A 7769-nucleotide genomic window follows, 5' to 3' on the forward strand; every position below is an offset into this window, starting at 1 on the left:
TCCTGAAGATAACACTTCACACCAAAAATATGTGCCAGGATCACCAAACACGATGGATTTCAGTCAGTAATATCCGCGCTCACTTTCCTTAGCACAGCTTGAGACAACTTGCTTATCTCTAGTCTCGTAAAGGTGTATGTGGTAAACAGTACATAGCAGAGTGGCAAATGGGAAATAATTTAGCGCTATTAAAAATGAAATTACGGAATCTGAGTAGCCACCGGGTTTTTACTTCTATTTATAGAACTAAAAAACAAGAAAAGACCCTGATAACCAGTGTACCATCAATGCTCATGGCAGAGCTTCAGGATACTAGTCATTTCTACAGCACGACAAAGGTCACAACAAAATTCTACACGAAACTTCCTGGCAGATTAAAACTGTGTGCCCGACCGAGTCTCGAACTCGGGACCTTTGCCTTCCGGGGGCAAGTGCTCTACCAACTGAGCTACCGACGCACGACTCACGCTCGGTAGTCACAGCTTTACTTCTGCCAGTATCTCGTCTCCTACCTTCCAAACTTTACAGAAGCTCTCCTGCGAACCTTGCAGAACTAGCACACCTGAAAGAAAGGATACTGCGAAGACATGGCTTAGCCACAGCCTGGGGGATGTTTCCAGAATGAGATTTTCACTCTGCAGCGGAGTGTGCGCTGATATGAAACTTCCTGGCAGATTAAAACTGTGTGCCCGACCGAGACTCGAACTCGGGACCTTCGAGTCTCGGTCGGGCACACAGTTTTAATATGCCAGGAAGTTTCATATCAGCGCACACTCCGCTGCAGAGTGAAAATCTCATTCTGAAAATTCTACACACAAGATCACACATAAATATGCTCAGAGGCGACTTGTAACGATTCTATTAGTTTTTACTTGAAATCGCACTCGACACATTAAAATACGTGCTGCCTCCCCAGTAATGGATCATAGACTCGTAGTGAGATATCTTAACAGTCTGTCGTCTGCCTGCTCAGGGCGCGCATGTGATTGGTCCACTTTTTCATCAATGATAATCAACTTTAACTGAAATTTATATTTCGTTTTTACATGTGGATAGAAAGCCATAAAAATTGTTATTTAACAAGCTGTCAGTGCAAGTAACATCAGAAGCACGATTGGAGATGTATATTAATATTTAAACAGTAACTATAAATGATGGAAGTCATTCTCCTTCATGCCAAGCCTCGCTGGTGATTCCGTTCTCTAAAGGTTCTAGCACGATACTGCCCTTACCCATCCCACCGTTTTCACCCTCTGAGGTTCTGTGTCACGTGACGCGTTGTGACACGTACACTTCTCGTTACCTTACAGCGACCTTGACTCTTCCTATACTGAATTTTAAAATGAAACAATCAAAATGTGACGAACTGTGGTCTGAGATGTGGCATTAATGCTACATATCTTCCAATGAAAATGTTTTTTAAAGTTTTCTGACTTTGTAAAGAAAACAGGAAAAAAAAGAAAACAGTCAAGCTCCAACCTTGCTAAGGCCTTATCTACCCTGTTACATGATATTTCCTACTATTTTGCTTTCAATATTTCTTTAAAACTAATAATATGAATAATCTGGCTCTCATAAGACAATGTTTCAATTTATTAATAATTCTTTTTATTCTTTCTTATCTTTGAATACATCTAAATAATAAATTTCTATTTCAACTCTTACCACACCTCCATATCACGTCCATTTATATATTTAGCGTGGCTACTTGCAGAGTCATGTGTTGCTTCGTTCAGGGGTTGTTGCCCTCTTCTCCCACAACCCTCGAAAATTTTTATTCATGTTGTTGTTGTTGTTGTGGTCTTCAGTCCTGACACTGGTTTGATGCAGCTGTCCATGCTACTCTATCCTGTGCAAGCTTCTTCATCTCCCAGTAACTACTGCAACCTACATCCTTCTGAATCTGCTTAGTGTATTCATATCTTGGTCTCCCTCTATGATTTTTACCCTCCACGCTGCCCTCCAATACTAAATTGGTGATCCCTTGATGCCTTAGAACATGTCCTACCAACCGATCCCTTCTTCTAGTCAAGTTGTGCCACAAACTTCTCTTCTCCCCAATCCTATTCAATACCTCCTCATTAGTTACGTGACCTACCCACCTTATCTTCAGCATTCTTCTGTAGCACCACATTTCGAAAGCTTCTATTCTCTTCTTGTCCAAACTAGTTATCGTCCATGTTTCACTTCCATACATGGCTACACTCCATACAAATACTTTCAGAAACGACTTCCTGACACTTAAGTCTATACTCGATGTTAACAAATTTCTCTTCTTCAGAAACGATTTCCTTGCCATTGCCAGTCTACATTTTATATCCTCTCTACTTCGACCATCATCAGTTATTTTACTCCCTAAATAGCAAATCCCTTTACTACTTTAAGTGTCTCATTTCCTAACCTAATCCCCTCAGCATCACCCGATTTAATTTGACTACATTCCATTATCCTCGTTTTGCTTTTGTTGATGTTCATCTTATATCCTCCTTTCATGACACTGTCCATCCGTTCAACTGCTCTTCCACGTCCTTTGCTGTCTCTGACAGAATTACAATGTCATCGGCGAATCTCAAAGTTTTTATTTCTTCTCCATGGGTTTTAATGCCTACTCCGAATTTTTCTTTTGTTTCCTTCACTGCTTGCTCAATATACAGATTGAATAACATCGGGGAGAGGCTACAACCCTGTCTCACTCCCTTCCCTTTCATGTCCCTCGACCCTTATAACTGCCATCTGGTTTCTGTACAAATTCTAAATAGCCTTTCGCTCCCTGTATTTTACCCCTTTATTCATGTAAGATACATTAAATAATACAAACATTAGACACATCCGGGATCGCCGCGTGAGGTATCCGCTAGGTCTTAGGCGCCTTGCCACGGTTCGCGCGGCTCCCCCCATCGGAGGTTCGAGTCCTCCCTCGGGCATGAGTGTGTGCGTTGTCCTTAGCATAAGGTAGCTTAAGTTAGATTAAGCAGTTTGTAAGACTAGGGACCGATGACCTCAGCAGTTTGGTTCCATAGGAACTTACCACAAATTTCCAAATTCCCACATCCGGGATCACAATCATCCTGAAAGAAGGACAAAATTACGTTAATATAAATAACATAAATGCTTAATAATTACAACACAATCCATTCTACAGGCCAATAAACGTCTTGTTTTTGTAACCATTATATAACGTCATACAACTCGTCGGATGCCACGCAGCGATGCGTCATCAGCATTCTGCTCCGTCAAGCGCAGTGACGACGTGCCGCAACGACTGGGGCCGGCAAATGGTCGCCCCACAAATCGTCAGCAATGTCTCCAGAACTGCTGCTATGCGCTCAGCAGATTTTAATACTCCATGCTCTTTGCACTCATTCTATGAAATCTCTTTCTAGCTTTAATCTTGTAGTACTTACATAATTCGTTTCACTAACGTGTCTTTTACTCTCTGAAATTCCTGTTTTCATTGTTCAGACCAAACCCATAGAGTGCATTTTTCTAGTTAATTGCAATAATGCCTGTGCAATCATGGTCTGATTATTCGCAAATTTTTTTCTTAGGAAACACCTTAATTCGTTCTTCTTTTTTATTTAGGTTCCAGTGCTCGCTTTATTGCCTAAATCTATTCTGGATTTGGCCCAGTACCGACTGCCAAAATAATATGATACAAAATTTTAATCTCTTTTCGTCGTAATTCCGGTTTCTTAATATTAACTTTGATATCATTATTAGAGAAAGCACTTAGTACCTTGTCTAAGACCTCATTATGTTCTTTCCAACTACTCGGTGGAATCAGTACATTATCTATTTAACATGTCACTTTCGATAGCAATTCCTCGCCTAGTTCGCTATCCAGTATTCAGATGCATGCTGACACAGCATTATTTAGTCCAAATGCCAGCACATGAAAATGACAACATCGACCCATGTAAACAAATAATGTGTACTTTCTACATTCCTTTGCAACCCGAAATGGCCAGAAACTGGATATCAAATCAATGCTAGTTATAACATGAATATCACTGAATTTTTGAATCAGTTCCTCTAATATTTCTTGTCTATTCGATTGTGGAATAATTACTTTGTTTGTTGTTCTCACATCCGGGGTTATTCAAACTGCTCCAACCCTCTTCAAGGCCAATATACGCGGACTGCAATACTAACTTTCGGATCTCTCAATCACGTTCCATTCTAAAATACGTTTAATTTCTTTATCTGCACCTTTCCATTTTCCTATAGGAACAACATACAGTCGCAAATTAAATGGTCGAAGTTCTTTCACTTCAAACTGGTAGACATAGTCCTCCTTTAGATTAAATCTATCCGAAAACGCTTTTGTATGTTTCCCCAATAACCTCTTTAGTCACTCCTTTTCGTCATATCCCAAACCTCCCACTTAATCTACTTTTTAATTAATTATACTGTCAATATTTAGTCGAAATATTACTAATTTTAACAGGAATCTGCGTATTTCAAGCCTATTGTCCTCATCTACTTAATTCTGAGACACATCTTTCTCATCGTAGAGTCGCAACTTGTTCCGAGCGAACGTTTGTTTTAGGATAGCTTGCTGTATGTAACTTCGGGGGCTGACCTCTAGCGGCCTACCCGGGAGACACACGTGCATCTAACACTGCCTGCCGTAGGAATGCTATTCAGTGTCTCTTACTGAACGCGTACATTCACCACCTATAAGAATCTAAATAAAGGATAGTAGTTTTGTGTAATCGCTTTCAAAATTTGTATACTGCACTTTGTTATTAATAGAAACGTGGTGTGAAAATCGCAGACTTCTAGCGGGCATATTTTAAGTCAGAAAAACTACACTTAAGAAAGAAAATTCACCTGGGTTTATTTATGACTTATTTTTGGTTGTCAAGTGAAATACTCACCTGAAGTATCAGGGTATACAATTACTTAACTGAAATTTAATTTAAAAATTTCAAATCTCTTACAATTTTCGTAGTATGAAATCTAGAATAACTTTAGAAAGTCCTATTAAAATCAATATTTATTTTATTATGTGTTATGTGAACCTGTGAGTAAATGAGAGTGTGTATATGGAACACTCGTCAAATTTCAATATTGCATTATATATCGTCTTAAGTAACGTGCAAGAGCTACACAAGCCTGTCGTGGGAAAATGATCCTAGAGGATTTACCCACTTTGCTGATGACGTATGTCTAGGTGTGATTGCTGTTGTAACAGAGCAGCCAGAAAGGCAGCTGGAGTAAAATCTGTATCTAAAGAATATTTCCAGAGTTATTGTCATTTCGCTTTCGTTTATTAAACATTACTATAATATTTGTATGTCAGATTGACACAAATGCATCTGTGTATAAGGATTGGTGTAGACAGTTTTGGCGCGAGTATGATCACGAGCGAGTATTCTGGCTGGCAGTCAGTATGGTCAGCCAACCAGAAGTGAGACGGCTCCTGCTCGTTAACTAAGTCGATAGCAGTTGTTGTTGAGGACTGCTTAGCGACATGTCAGAGGTTTTGACTAAATCTGTTGGACAGATATTTGCGTGTGAAACATTGGCCTTCATAGAATTCAACTACTGGGCATTTTTGGCCAGCAGTTTCAATTTTTAGGGATCCACAAGAAGAACCGTATGTAATAACTCATATTAGTGGTGAAATTAATGACTGTGAAAACGTTGTGTAATCTGGGTCGGGTTTTACAGATTTCTGGTTGCTGTGCGTGTGAAATGTGTCTATGAATCGTGAACTGGAAGTAAATAGCCAATGTTTAGAATGTAGACTGAATAGTACCTATTCTTTGGTTATCAAGGACAAAATAAACATTACTGTGTGGAAATTTCGGACATTATTTTTCAGAAGGCAATCCATTTCCTTACTGTCCGATAAAATTGGATGACAGTATATCTACAGAACTTTCTTTCATAACTAGAGTTGCATGGCCTCAGTAATTGTAGACATTAGGTGGTGTTTTTTATCAACGCTGCTTTTACATCATCTTGTAAGCATCTACGTTGCCGAGTGAAGGGACGTTGAGCATTCGCCGTTCTGAGGTAGATGAATTTTTAATCTGCAGCCTGCACAGTGGCAACGACGAATAGACACGGGAAATTAAACACCGACCCGCCGCAACATAACTCAAGTCTCCTCATTTTTATACTCTGCAGCTGTGGTACCTATAAATTTCGTTATTGCATAGCTATTTTCATCAGGGTAAAGATCAATTTTATCCCTTAATAATTTAACCTCACTTTATTTATTCTTTGGGGGTCCCACAAACATCAATTCATATTTACCTAGGCTTATTTTAACAAAATCTCCAATAAAATCCACAGCAGCACAAGTTCCTGTTAACCAGTGTAATGCGTGTTGTGTTAAATCGACATTACTGGTAGGTGTCGCCTCATTTTATTATCAAAATTTGCTGTTATGGAAAGAAACGACGTTTTAATTTTTTGTTTGGAAACTGTTCTTATGTGTACGTTTGTAAAATATTGTAGAGATTGTTGCCTGAAGATATCTGAGCAGCAGAATCCGGTCAAGGTCAGAGAGTTTACCACTCACGGACGACTGCAGAGTTGCGGCTTGCGGCGAAGATAACATCTACGGCGCAACTGGCCACCGGAAGGCTCGAATGACACCCGGAGAGAAAATCCAGCTACTGTTAGAAGGGAGTCTTGGTGTACTATGTTTGTTCATCACAAATCGTTCTCGGTTTGTCCTAAGGGAAATTCAGTTAGTCGTTGTTGGTTGGTAGCTGGACTAAGGTCAGTTAGAATCGGGGCTAGACTCGGGAGTGTTTGAGTCGAATGCTACAGTCGTTTAGGAGAATTCCGCGAGATTGTTATCAACTTGTTTGTGAGATATTGACGCCAAACTGTGATAATTTGATCTCACACTGTGGGGCGCAAAGCGTCCAGCGATTGATTTCTGTGGAAACTTAGAATTTTGTGCAAGGCAGCAGTAGTGGCTACGGTATGATGTGGTTTAGGATTGGTTTCTCGTGGCTGGTGATTTTATGCCGACACAGTTACTGAACGAAGTGTAATTTAAAAGCCACTCGTATGTAGACGATCAGTATCTCGGTTAGACTGGAGATTTTCCATTTTGTTGTGGGAGGTAAGTGACGTTATCACTTGAAGTATCTATTTGAATTTGAAGGCGAAGAAAGCACGTGATAGGGAAATAGTGCCTCTGCTTTGTTCTATTTGTGGATTTTAAGGTGAAAGCAAGCACTTAAGAAATACTGAGCTTGCGATATTGTGTTAGGGCTTATTTTGCGACTTCAGCGTGAGCGCTGAGGTATTTTAGTTAACGTTTGGCAATCTCTATACAGGTACACGGACTATATTATCTTTGTAATATTGGAGAACGGACGTGCAACCGTTGTATGTTATACAATAGAACCAGTCTTAAGTTAGTAGGAGATCTGCACGCGCGGTCTCGAATTTAGTAGCTTTTCCTGCGAAACCCTAAACGACAAGGCAAGAACCATTGTAATTGAGGACATGCCAGTTGTCTCTCCTATTGTGCGAGTTCTGTGTTTTAAATAATTTCAATAGTAGTGGGTCCGCGGAAAGTCAACGTGGGAAGAGGGGTTAATTTCGGGTCTATGTTGAAGTCCAAACGGTTTAAAAGTGGCGGTGACACCCAGATTTTTTGTTAAAAGAATTTTCCGCTTAGAGGGGTTTGTCCGGTTGGTCAACACTCGTAAAATCAAAGCTGACTTGTATCTGTACACGAAAGGAAACAAGAAATTAAGACAGAACAGTTTCTATTTTAAAAATAAAAATAGTGT

General features: G+C 39.8%; 1 non-coding gene across 1 annotated transcript; it reads right to left on the reverse strand.

The window, feature by feature from the left end:
• Positions 1–383: 383 nt before the first annotated feature.
• On the reverse strand, positions 384–458 carry Trnap-cgg. The gene has a single exon. It is a non-coding gene; the product is annotated as a tRNA-Pro (tRNA).
• Positions 459–7769: the final 7311 nt, after the last annotated feature.

The sequence above is a fragment of the Schistocerca americana genome, chromosome X, assembly GCF_021461395.2.
Source record: "Schistocerca americana isolate TAMUIC-IGC-003095 chromosome X, iqSchAmer2.1, whole genome shotgun sequence".
Lineage (NCBI taxonomy): Eukaryota > Metazoa > Arthropoda > Insecta > Orthoptera > Acrididae > Schistocerca > Schistocerca americana.